Below are 13831 nucleotides of genomic sequence, written 5' to 3'. Positions count from 1 at the left end.
TGTGATAAACATTCATGAAAATATCACCACATTTCATATCGCAGTTTCTAGGATAAGAGGCATGTTATTTTTACAACATCGCCAACAATGACTAAACAAGTCTAATCATCTATATCTTCTACACCGCCTGACCACTGTCATATTCTTCGTTAAATTTTCTTTCAATTTCCATGGAGAAAAATCTTAACTGTTAATTCCAAAGCTATTATTAAAGGACGAGCTGGGGGTTAAGGGTCTTATTTGGCCCAAAAGACCCACATTATTTAAGAATTGAGCAAAACCTTTAGCAATTGGCTTGAACATTATCAGTTGTGCTCATACGAGTTAAAACCGGACTTTGTTCATTTCACCGTTTGAATGTTTGAGAGTTATGACAACACAAAATGCATAGATAAGGATAAGAATTTTAGAGGTTTTCAGAAAACGTTTTCTTATAATTTGAACATGATAAAGTCCATCTTCCCGAGGCAAAGGAGTTTACTGACTATAGAACTGATCTTCTATAGCCAGTTGACTCCTTTGCCTCGGGAAGATGGATCAAGTCTTTCCCCAAGCTGATTTTCATTGGAGGTGTAAATATAAACAATTCAGATATATAATATAAGTAGTACAGGTATATAATATAAACAGTACAGATATATGATATAAACAGTACAGATATATAATATAAACAGTATAGATATATGATACAGTAGTATAGGTAATGGGGAAGAAACAAGAGGTCAGGCTGGTGAACTTCATTCGTTGTAATAATATCAAACTTCTTCCTCGGTATATAACGTGGTGCCAGTAAGTATATTTGCCACATCGCTTGTTTCTTATGCCAATTCTTGGCTACATCTTTAAAAACCTTAGCCGCAGTGGCTAATTTTTTTTTATTGCTCCTTTACCTTTCCAATATCCTCGTGGGCTATAGTGAATTTTATCCATTATTAATAAATATTGATGATTCTTTTAAAACGAATCATGACGATCGTGGAATCGCATCATCGTTTTTACACAAAAAAATCCCTCTGTAGTAGTGGTATAGGTATATAAATCTGGCTCCAGTGGGGTTGCTGCAGAACCCCCATTACCTATACTACTGATACAAACTGTACAGCTATATGATACACGAGAACAGCTGATTATACAAAATGCTTCTTTGGCCATGGACTTTCTCATCCTTCCGCGCCAGTGGAAGCAGCCACGCACACATATGAGTGCACTAATCTTGAACGCGACATCCAGCCCTATTCCACCTCACCTCACTCCATACATTAGTTCTCATCTTTGGCTACAGCATCATTCCCTGGCACGAGGTCGCGTTCAAGATTATTTCACTTATGTATTGCTGGGAATTTGCCTCAGTCTCGGTTTCTCTTGCAAGATATACACTCATCTTTCTTGAAATACACCCATTGAACACGTTTCTTAAGATCAACTATGATATCCGCATCATATAAATCACTATCGAATAACCATTTCGTGTGTACTGTAAATCGAGAAAGTTTAGCAAGCAGCAAAGTACTGCCTAAACTGCGACAACGCAGTAGTTTCACGACAGTTATTTTTTGCAAACCAACAAACAAAAGACGTAAAGGGGCATATTTCTTGAATTCACTTCAACACGTTGTCAAACCAGCCAGTACGGGGATGAATTAATAATCCCTCACATCCTGTGTTTCACTAATTACACGTTGTCACCCAGTGTCAAGTCTAACTAGTCAACGTTCTCTGAATAGATCCTTTTCAACCACCTTTAATAAACACAGGTGTATACATTCTTTTGCCCGGCAGTTTATACGGTTGTCATCGGCGATAATTACAAAACTGTCGCAAAGATATAACATATTGCACAATATTCACACACACACACACGCACGCACGCACGCACGCACGCACGCACGCACGCACGCACGCACACATATTCTGATGCTAAATCATAATTTCCATTTAAAAAAGTGTATTATTGACATTTCTTTGCCGAATGGTGTGTGCCCCGATGGTAATGTCTACATGGTGACGTGCAGAGCGCCAGGCAGGGGAACAACAGTTACCGTGTAGTACCCCCTCACGATATAACGCGGCCGGGATCGAGCCACTGATCTCCCGTCCTTCAGGCAGACATTCTGTACAAGATCACGGTGGGGGGTCCCTGAGTTTACAAACATTGTAATTACATGTTTGGTGTCACACGCATCTACCTTTAATTATATCAACCGCCCATACACCTGCATGAACAGTTCTGAAAATATTTCCCGTTGTTAGGGTGTGGCTTGATATTTTTAACCCTGTCAGATACTGGGGTGTGGCTTGATATTTTTAACCCCGTCAAATACTGGTTTTGTATTGCATGACATGTGGGAAAAGTGTGTGTTTGTTTCTTGTTTAACGCCACACGCAGTAGTATGTCAGTGACGGGACGGCGACTGTACGATCGAGTCTCAGATAAACCACTGACTGATTTCACCTGGAGCGTCTCACGCCGCCGGGAACGATGACACTCATCAAAAGGCATTGAGTCTTACTTGGGTGAGTGAGTTAGGTTTAACGCCGCTTTTAACATTATTCCAGTAATATCCCGAATGCAGGTCTCAGACGTTTACCACTTCGGTGAAACTCACGAGCACGGGTATAGTGCCGACAAACCTGGAAACATAATCGGGACGAACCGGGATTCGATCCCACAATCATAGGTTTCTGGTGTGTCCAAGGGACACAACTCTTCACTGCGAATCGTGGCGCTTTAGACGACCTGGCCACCCGTGCCCCCTCGCCTCTGACGACCAGCAGAGGATGCGGGGGATCTATTCTATCCCGCATGTCGCGCGTTTCCATGCCATGGAAAAGTATGACATTAATATTGGCAATGTGTAATAAATAATAATGTATTTTTTCTAGTGTGGACTTTTTGTAAATTATCATAAGGTGATATGTGCAAGATACACACTGAGTTTGGCATTGTTCAGCAAAACATCTGGGAAATCCTTGTCATGAGAAAGTCGTGTCCTGTCAAGTCTACGTCTGCGTCGGACACAAACAATTCAGACATATAGTTTCTGCTCGACATATTTTCGCAATTTATTTTGGCATATTTGATAGTTTTCCCCACAGTTACTAAGCTTTGAAAAAAAAAAAAAACATCTGGGTTTAGGCTTGGCATTGTACACCCCTTGCGGAGGACTGCATATGAGGCAACAATTTTATTTTATGGTGTACATTTATATAATTTGAAATGCTTTTGTTAAGTGCAAATGTCGGCTTGTATGGTAGATAAATCAATACATTTTAAGTTTACTGCGATTTAAAATCCGCACCCCGCGTCAACGCGTTTGGGTGTACGTTGAATGAGTTGAGTTTAACGCCGCTATGAACAGTATTCCAGTTATATCAAGTGTGTCAGCTTGATGTGAGAGGTAGGCCCGAAGTGATGCAGGTCTCAGACGTTAACAACTTTGCAGGAAAGTAACTACAACATGCAGTTTATTATTCGGGATATTAATATATTCCACGTGATTTACTTGTAAATCGTATTGTCAGTGTTTAAAACTGACCCTCTCTAAACCGACACCTCTCTCAGTAATGCACACTCTGCAATCAGGCATCGGGGAAATAGGAAATCCAACGTAAGGCAATATGAGCTCATGTACACCCACATTTCCAGGATACACAAAGACAGCGACATTAAGTTCAGATTGTACGATAATACCGTCGTTATAACAGAGTGACATCCTGTAACAGAGTCCCGCAAACGTATACTTACGGGCAGCCGTGAAGTTTTTGTTTAAGGATACAAAGAGCCTACATTTGTATTAAATATTCGTATTTCGTTGAAACTAATGTCCCAGATCTGTAACACGTGAAAATATATCGTAAATACACTGTACATGGAGTGCATTAGCAACAAGATCAAATATATCTAGACTACGTTTCGCTTGGAGTATATCTGTAACAATTAAAACATGTATATTATTTTCATTGTACATTGAGTACACCTATAACAATGATATATAATTTAGTGTGTTTACATTGTACACGGTGTATATCTGTAACAATTATATATAATATGGTGTGTTTACATCGTACATGGAGTACATCTGTAACAATTATATATAATATAGTGTGTTTATATCGTACATGGAGTATATCTGTAATAATTAAATATAATATAGTGTGTTAACATCATACACGGTGTACATATGTATTAAGATGAGTTATATCGCGATTGAGTTGTATTTGGAGTACATTTGTAATAATATAAAATACATCGTAATTACATTGACCTTACGATCGTTAGCTCGGTTAAAAGGAGACAGGAAAACAATTGAATCCATATATTCTTTTGTGAAACCATGCTTGAAATGTAGCGGTGCATGTCTAAGTTGTTTGAGTGTCCTATTGGACTGAAACAGGGTTGTATATTACGCCCAATGTTGTTTTCTTTGTTTATCAATGAATTGGCCACAGACATTTTAGATTCACGTGAATATAACTCTAACTACATGAAGAGATACTCAAATGTTTGCAGCGGGCACGGGTGACGCAGTCGTCTAAGGCGCCGCAATTTGCTGTGGAGAGTTACGTCCCTTGGCCATGCCAGAACCCTATGATTGTGGGTTCGAATCCCGGTTCGCACCGATTATGTTTCTTGGTTTGTCAGCACCGTGCTCTGAGACCTGCATCACTTCGGGCTTTCCTCCCACATTAAACTGACACGCCATGATGTAACTTGAATACAAAACGGCGTAAAAAACACAAATCACTCACAAACTATAATGTTTGCAGGGGTGTTTTCTTTACGTCTGACAGAGTGAGTGGTTTGCGGACAGAACACTTGATACAATCTGTTCATAGTGCTGGAAACTAAGTGTTAATCTGTCAAAAAGAAACACTATGACACATGTAGTTTGCTGAGGTGGTTCAACAGCGATCATGTTGTTGATGTGATATCATATCATAAGTATATCAGCCTATTCGTGACCCCCAAAAAGCATCCATAAATCTGTTTCACATTCAGCAGTTAATAGGCCGAGTTTTGGATATTTTGAAATTCAAGTGGACGGTTTGGTAACCTACTTCAAAATATCTGGATTTATTATAAATGATAAAAATAAATTGTTGATTAAAATTTAACTGGAAAATATGTGAATCGGGGTTTCCTTTTCCTCTGGGGATTGCAACAATTATGCGCGGTTTGTTTGAAAATTAAACATAAAAACAACATATATTATGTAAAGAAAACGTGATTCGCCAACACGTGAATACTCACACCCATACTGCATACACACCCGATATAATGATAACACCCCTGTTAATAATGACTTTGGCATTATGTACCCCTTTTGAGTTATATTATTTCCAAATTAATATATGCGTATTTTGCATCCTTTCCGGGGGACTGATTTGATCGTGAAGGGGGTGTTTTGATCCTGAGGGGAGTGATTTTCATTCCCATGATAATTTCACTCCCAAGAGTGTCAGTTCTAGGATCAGGTCAATATCCTGGGACAGAATACATCTACAGTGATATTTAAGAAGGGTGATTTAATCATACCACACCGGGCAAAAGAAAGTGTACGTTAGCAATGGACTTTGCTCGCATGCGAGTCGATAATACAAGAACATATTCCAAAGCATAAACGGTTTTACCTTCACTACAAATGTAACAAAAGTGCAGACCTGATTCAAATTATTGGCACTCGCCCTATCTCGATCTCAAAAGAACGAAGCATCTCGCCATTAAAACAAAGAGTCAGTTTGTAGGCCGTTTCTCAAGTGACGCGTGCGAGGAACTCGAGGTACATAATCTGATGAGATTCTTCTTTGTTTCATTAACAAAAAGAAAACGTAACCAAATTCATTTTACTTTTTATCTTGCTGTTATTTTAGAAATTGAAACTACTGTAATGTTTGGTGCCACTGTGTTCCAACAAGTACTAGTCTTACATAATGAACGCAGCTGCGACACAGCCAATATGCACGTATTGAATACACTATAACGATATCATATGATATTAATTGCATTGAACCAATAGCAAAACTGCTAAAATATAAATTCTTACAAATTAGAAAAATAATTATGTTTTGAAAATAGTCCTATTTCGCCCGCTATGACATCCTAAACATGTGACATCCTAGAATATGTTATTTGGAATTATTTTGTTTCGTGTTGATTTTTCAGCTACATTGTAGGTTTAATATGCTGTTTACGTTTCAATGCACAATTTCTCGACGGTCTCTCTTTTTAAGTTGGATAGAGCATCTAATCGCAGATCGGAAGATCGAATGATCGATCTCCAAGCCGCGTCACGCCAAAATATGTTTAAAACATGGTATTTAATGTTACCCTGCATTGCGCTCGGCATTTGGGGGATAGAACAACGACTGGTCGACTCGGAGTCAGCATAATGTGTCTACAAACACTACAAAACCAGTATTAGTCTGGACGAGTACAAGCAGCCACACACACGCGCGCGCGTACGTGCATGCACGTCGTTATATGTGTGAAATAGCGGGAAACATTGCTAAGAGGGCGTTAAACAAGCAAAAAACAACGGCAACTATATGAATGAAAGAATCTTGAACGCGACATTAAACCTCATTTCACCCCACCTTTATACAAAGATGTAAAATTTAGGAAAGTAAACCTCAAGTCAACACTGACAATATTTCTTGAGTAATGCATGTCACTATATAAGTGCAGTAACCTTGAATGCGACATTAAACCCTATTTCATTTCATTTGAAAATGTCTTAAGTTAGCGATATCAAATAAAAATATGAACTGTACTGGCGCTTAATCAGCACTCACAGAATACTTCTACGCGGTTTTATTTTAAAAATATAATTAAGTTTAAAACTTTTTAAAATCAAATAAAAATATTTCGCATCCTGGACATGTTATCTTTGAAAAACAATATTTTTTTCTTTTATCTTCACAAATTTACATAATTTCGAACAGGGTAGGGGTCATGTGGTTCCAATTCATTTCTTACCCAATTGAACCATTTACCAATTACCATTGAACCAATTTATTTTTACACAAAATTACCCAGCCACAGATTATTTTTTCAAACTGTTGCAGGAACTGTCCGTGTTATTGTATTAATATTATATTCTTATAAGAACCAATACTTTTCCCTGCTGCGTTGCTTTAAGTTACATTATACCGCTACAAATATTTTTTTTTAATTTCGAGTTAAGTTATCTAGATTACACCTTATCGCTTTAAAATTGTTTTCTGTTTCATATTTTATTTGAATCATATTTGAATTTCATTGTTCTGCTACAACGTCGTTGTCAAGTTACCGCATTACTCGTCCATTGTATTGCTTTAAAACCTTATTTCTCTTTTCTTTTGTATTTCAAAATTCAATTCAATTATATTGTGTTCCGTTTAAGACCATTATTGCAATCTTTTTCATTTACATCGTACCGCTTGAGAAAACCTTCCTTATCGTGTATTCATTTATCAAATTACATCGTTCCACTTGCGAACAATTTCCCTTGATGCGTTATTTCATTTAAATTCATTGTACCACTTTTATAATGAAATTCATTTAAATATTCTGAAACATTAAACGGGAAGAAACGCGACGAGCAAGCTGATCTATTCATCAGCTTATGCAAAACTCGTGTAGCCAACCACAACAGAATTAACACACACCACCCCGTCCGCAACTTCCGCGTGCAAAGATCGCGCGTCGCGCTACATATAATAAACTATTATCTTCTCAACGAGGGGAAATTATGTGTATTCATCGTCAGCATACTTGTGACAGTCTGGTCGAAGAGCTAGGAGGAGTTAACTCGTTGTGTTAAGTGTCGCTTATAATGCTTTAGTTTTAAACCCGCTACTGTATAACGTTCACTATCGTTTACGCAATAGAGTCATAGAGTTTAAAGGCATTGAAATGCATTCAAGCTGTGGTTCACCGCAACCTAAAATATCCAGGTTTTGTTGTTGAAGTCTCTGAATGACGCGATGACAGTCGATTCCACGCCAATGAGCTCTTGGTCACGCGTCTCGAAGACACAAGTACAGCTTTACAATTAAATGTAGCATGCTTCCTAGTCTCAAATGAAGGGACCGTCTCCAAACTGTTTTAGTATCGAATTTTAGATATTATCGTGAATCGTTTATAATGAGTTTTGCTATCATTAAGACATGTTGTTGTATTATAAGAATAATCGTTAAAGTTGCCGTGTTTTGCTAATACTGTTGTACAAATGAGATAAACGTTGTAATGGTTGTGACACAATCCCTGCTCTTAAAACTCATCCTTCAACAGAGAAGAGGGTGACATTTTAAAAGATCACTTTTATGGGCTATCTTTGACTTCGCGTAAGGATAGAGATTTCGAGAGGGTCTTTATAAGAGACAATGGATCAAATTGTGCCAAAAATCGACTTTTTAAAACTTTTTCTCTAAAATTTACATCTGAAAGATGTAATCGCATTTGTGACACATGAAGTAGATTGTCTGTAAGAGTCGCTGCACTGGGTGGCCTGTTGGTATGTCAATGTCAGGCTTTGTCAAACCCATAGAATGAATTAGAAAATATAAATTTTGAACCCAACAAAATGTTAAAGGCACAGTTTTACATACTGTTCAGGGATCACAAAAATGTTAAAAAAATATTCTTTGACCAGTTCAGGACATTACTTTCCTACAATTTCTAAAAATATGATGATTAAAAATATTAATGTGAATTTGGAGACACTATTGTATCGCTCTGTAAATCTGATTTATGAATTCAACATGTAAATACTTGACTTTGACGTTAACAAAACCAAGAGTCGGACTTTCAGAGCGAACAAAGCTGAGAGTCGGACAGTCAGAACGTTCGAAGGTTGATGGTGAAAGAATCTATTCTTAAAATTACTTTTATAAAACCAGAAAAGAGGAAACCAACACCTGTTCATTTAATTAAAAAATAATCATAAAATTCTTTAATAAATCGCCTTGAAAGTACGCCCTTCATGGCATTGCTAAGATCAAACGAAAAATAAACCGAAAAGAAGAGTAATTATAAGAATATAAGTAATAAATACATAAACTGCCGGTGGAAAGAAAGTATACACTTGAAAACTGGATTTGACCCACAAATGACAAACGTTATCTAATAGGCTCACAACAGTCGTTGAAACACTGCACACCTTAGATCCAAAGCACAACTATGATACCCGTATCAAATACATCACCATCGAATAACTATTTCTTGTTTGTTTCAATTTTAGCTACCACCAAACACGGTGTATACACTGTACTTTCTTTTGCCCGACAGTGTATATTACTCAATTTTGTCATTTTCGTGTCCTCCTCATTTGTATTTTGTTAAAAATGCACAAAACACAATTGTCAATGTTTTGTCAGTTTCAAGATTCAGAAGCCGTCTTCGGTAATTTTTAAATGATCCTTATTCACTCACCACATCGTTAAGCAATCAACAATTGTTATGTATGTACCATAATTTTTTACGAATATAAATCAACATTCAACAATGACAAAGGCATATTTTTCAAGACTTACCTTTTAGTATATATGGCAGTAAAACATGAATTACGAAACTTAATTTTATCGACACAAAAAGTAAAATTATATCATTTTTTAACTTCAGCAAAGTGTCAAAAAATATAGCTCACCCATGTCTTCAAAGTCTTGTAAATTATCTGCAGAAACTACCAAGCGAAACATCCTAGAGCTATATACCCCACCGCTTCGATCAACGAACAGGTGCACAAATATATTAAGCGGAGGACGTGTTATTAAAGATATTTTGCGCATCGCTGTTAACATCGAACATCAGAGAGCAGAGTTATCGATCTTTGCACGACCTCTTCAACGTCTGAAGTCAATAAAGAACATGTCCATTTTAGAAACTGTATCCCCTCAAAGGTTGAAAGCGTCTTAAGCTCATTTTAGTTTCAGTCTGGGCTGGGTGAAGTGACATTGACGACTGATCCTGCGCAGCTGAGCAACAGCACTACGGGGAGATGAGGCTCGGGTTGCAGCAGGACCAGCTCAATCTCGAAGACGCCATCTTGGATAAAAACTTCGTGAAAGTTAGAAGTGGTCAAAGTTGGGCTGTCGTTTGTGCACGAATAATGATGACAAATACTTTAAGGATTACACTTTTAATCACACAGTTTAACACGGGTAAAATACATATTCCGAAAAAAAACATCCAGAAAAATCACAAGATTGACATTATAAGGCAAGATCAAATTAAATTATTAGTTAACTATTTAGAATGAAAAATCGTATTTGATGGTATTAATCATGAGCACATAATTATAAACTACTGGGAATGTTTGATAAGATTAAATTTCGCAATTTATATTATACTGCGATATTTACTGCAAGGCAAGTGTTTAAATAAATGCGTTTATCATTTTTACATGTTTTAGTATTCGTGTTTATCGTACATACATAACAATTGTTGATTGCTTGACGATGTAGTTAACGAATAATGTTCATTTTATTACTGATGAGAGGTTTTGCACCTTGAAACTTACAAAACATTATCAGTTGTGTTTTGTGTATTTTTAACAAAATACAGATGAGGAGGAAACAACAATTACAAAATTAAGTAATATAAACTTCCGGCTAAAAGTAAGTATGCACCATGTTTGGTGGTGGCTAAAATTGAAACAAACAAGAAATGTTCATTCAATGGTGATGTATTTGATACGGGTATCATTGTTGTGTTTTGGACCTAAGGTTTGTAGTGTTTCAGCGACTGTTTTCAGGCTGTGGACAATCAGATAACGCTTGTCATTTGTGAGTCAAATCCAGTTTTATGTGTATACTATATTTTGCCCGGTATTTCATTACTTATGCATTGCCCGGTATTTCATTTACAATGAAAAAACGTCTTTTGTGGCATTTAATACACAAACAAATATATACTCAAGAATAGAGAATAATCAGATATTATTCAGAAGGGATGTTAAATTACTGCGAAGTTCTGGCAGCCAACAGATTATATTTGTGTACAACAATAATGAGTAAATATGCCACAGAAAGCAAACAAACATTTAACTGCATTTTATTTATTTCTTTTTTAAATATTTAGCAAGGACGCAAACATTCAAAACATAATAACCTTGAATAAACTATGGTTGGTTGACGGTTGGGATCAGCGTCGGGATTATGAGGGAAGATATCTGCTAAATGTTATCTCGTTTAGAACCACCATGGATCGATTAGTCCATCATGTGCAATCTTACATGCCCTGTTGAAAGAGATATTGGAAACAAAGCAGTTTTCTGTACCAAAGATAAGGTGGAGTGAAATGAGGTTTAACGTCAAAATTATTTCACTTTCAGCGACTTGTGTGAGTGAGTGAGTGAGTGAGTGAGTGAGTGAGTGTGTGTGTGTGTGTGTGTGTGTGTGTGTGTGTGTGTGTGTGTGTGTGTGTGTGTGTGAAAGTTCGGTTCTTCGCCCAACCATTCATACATTAACAACGTACCAATGTATCCATATATCCATCCCATCAGAAATCCACCTATCTATCCAAACCATCTTCCCTCCAATTCATCAATCTATCCAAACTGTCTACCCACCCATTCATCCATCTGTCCATTCCACCCACCAATTCATCCCTCTATTCATCCCACCCGCCTATTCACCCATCTATGTATCAAACCCACTAATTCACCCAATTATCCATCACATACACCAATTCATCCCTCTTTCCATCCCACCCCAATCCACTAATCTATTCATCCAGACGACCAGTCCACCCATGTATACATCCCACCCACCAATCTATCAACCCCACCCATCAATCTATCCACCCCACCCACCAACTCATCCATCTATCCATCCCACCCACCAACTCATCCATCTATCCATCCCACCCACCAATTCACTCATCTATCCATCCCAATCACCAATCAACCCATCTATCCATCCCACCAACCTGTTTACCCATCTATCCACCCCTCCATCAACCCACCCATCTATCCTTCCCACCCACCAATCCACCCATCTATCCATCCCACCCACCAATCCATCCATCTTTCCATCCCACCAACCAGTTCACCCATCTATCCATCCCATCCACCAATACACGCTTCTATCCATCCCACCCTGCAGTTCACCCATCTATCCATCCCACCCATCTATCCATTCTACCCACCAGTTCACCCATCTATCCATCCCACCCACCAATAAACGCTTCTATCCATCCCACCCTGCAGTTCACCCATCTATCCACCCCACCCACCAATCCACCCATCTACCTATCCCACCCACCAATCAACCCATCTATCCATCCACCCACCAATCCACCCATCTACCTATCCCACCCACCAATCAACCCATCTATCCATCCACCCACCAATCCACCCATCTATCTTTCCACCCACCAATTCACCCATCTATCCACCCCACCCACCAATCCACCCATCTACCTATCCCACCCACCAATCAACCCATCTATCCATCCACCCACCAATCCACCCATCTATCTTTCCACCCACCAATTCACCCATCTATCCATCCCACCCACCAATTTATCCATCTATCCATCCCACCACCAATTCATCCATCTATCAAACCCACCCACCAATTCACCATCTATCCATCCCACAACCAATTCATCCATCTATCCACCCACCAATCCACCCATCTATCCGACCCACCCACCAATTCATCCATCTATCCATCCCACTCACCAATTCATCCATCTATCCTTCCTACTAACCACCAATTCATCAGTACTGGCACCGAATCATCCATCCCACCCAACCACCAGTTAACCATATATCGCAATGTACGAAACGGTTTTAACCTATTGGTACCTCTTACTAACAGGCCGATTAAAGCCATCATTTAGACCTCTTTAAACTCCATCGTTAAGCTTTAATGTCATGTATCACGTTGACTCATGACAGTCAGAACATTAAATCCGCACAACCTATTCATCGTTATGTGTGTTAACTAATATCGGAACTTGTCACGATAATCAAAACATCGCACACCTCTTCCAATCAAATCTTCAAAAAGCTTGCATCCTTGAAACATAATCAGTCACTTCATTGGCCTGCCACTGGACAAGAGATTTGCGGCGCACGATGCCCAACGAGAGATTATATTGAATGCATGCCACTCCAAGTCATAACCGGCTCCCAAACCTCTCCAGTTCGGCTCAAGTCCGGCAGATGGCGCAGCTGAGCTGTCTAATCCACGCAGAACACCACTAATTGCCACGTTAATCTCGTGAAGAGTCGGCCGCTAGGGGGCGCTGACGTCGACGGTAAGTCAGCAGACGATATCTGTGTAGCGTTCGCGCGAATACATAATAGCTTGATGCCCTCAGTTCCATCAACGAACTTTAGCCAGCAATAATTCGAAACGATAAAGGCTTTCAGGATTTCGTTCCAGTGTGACGGTGTTGTTTTTCACTGTATCGGGTGATGTATCGATTGAAAGCATTGTCTGCATTGTATGTTTTCACTTATTGATTCTGAAAGTAGTCTGACAAAAAGAAAATCCGTAAATTTGTGGGAGGTTATATTTCTATTCGTTATTGAGTTGATGGAGATTACAATGAAAAGTCTGAATTTCGCCGCGACGGACGCCCGCACTGCGAGAGAAAGCAGCTGTCAGGTGACGTCTGGGTTTGGGTGATTGGATTTAAATTTGCTGGTCTATGACCTTGAACTACTGGTATTTAAGTTAATCTAAAGACTCTTGTCGTGCGACGTGGATCATATTCATATTCCGACCGACATGTGAAGAAGGGTTAGAATAGGTCTTCAGCAACTCATGCGTGCCGTAAAAGGCGACTGTGCATAGTAAACGGGATCGGGTGGTCAGGCTCGTTGACTTGGTTGATGCA

The sequence above is a fragment of the Haliotis cracherodii genome, unplaced genomic scaffold (assembly GCF_022045235.1).
Source record: "Haliotis cracherodii isolate W230 unplaced genomic scaffold, xgHalCrac1.p SCAF_7, whole genome shotgun sequence".
Taxonomy (NCBI): domain Eukaryota; kingdom Metazoa; phylum Mollusca; class Gastropoda; order Lepetellida; family Haliotidae; genus Haliotis; species Haliotis cracherodii.
This window is presented reverse-complemented; position numbering follows the sequence as displayed.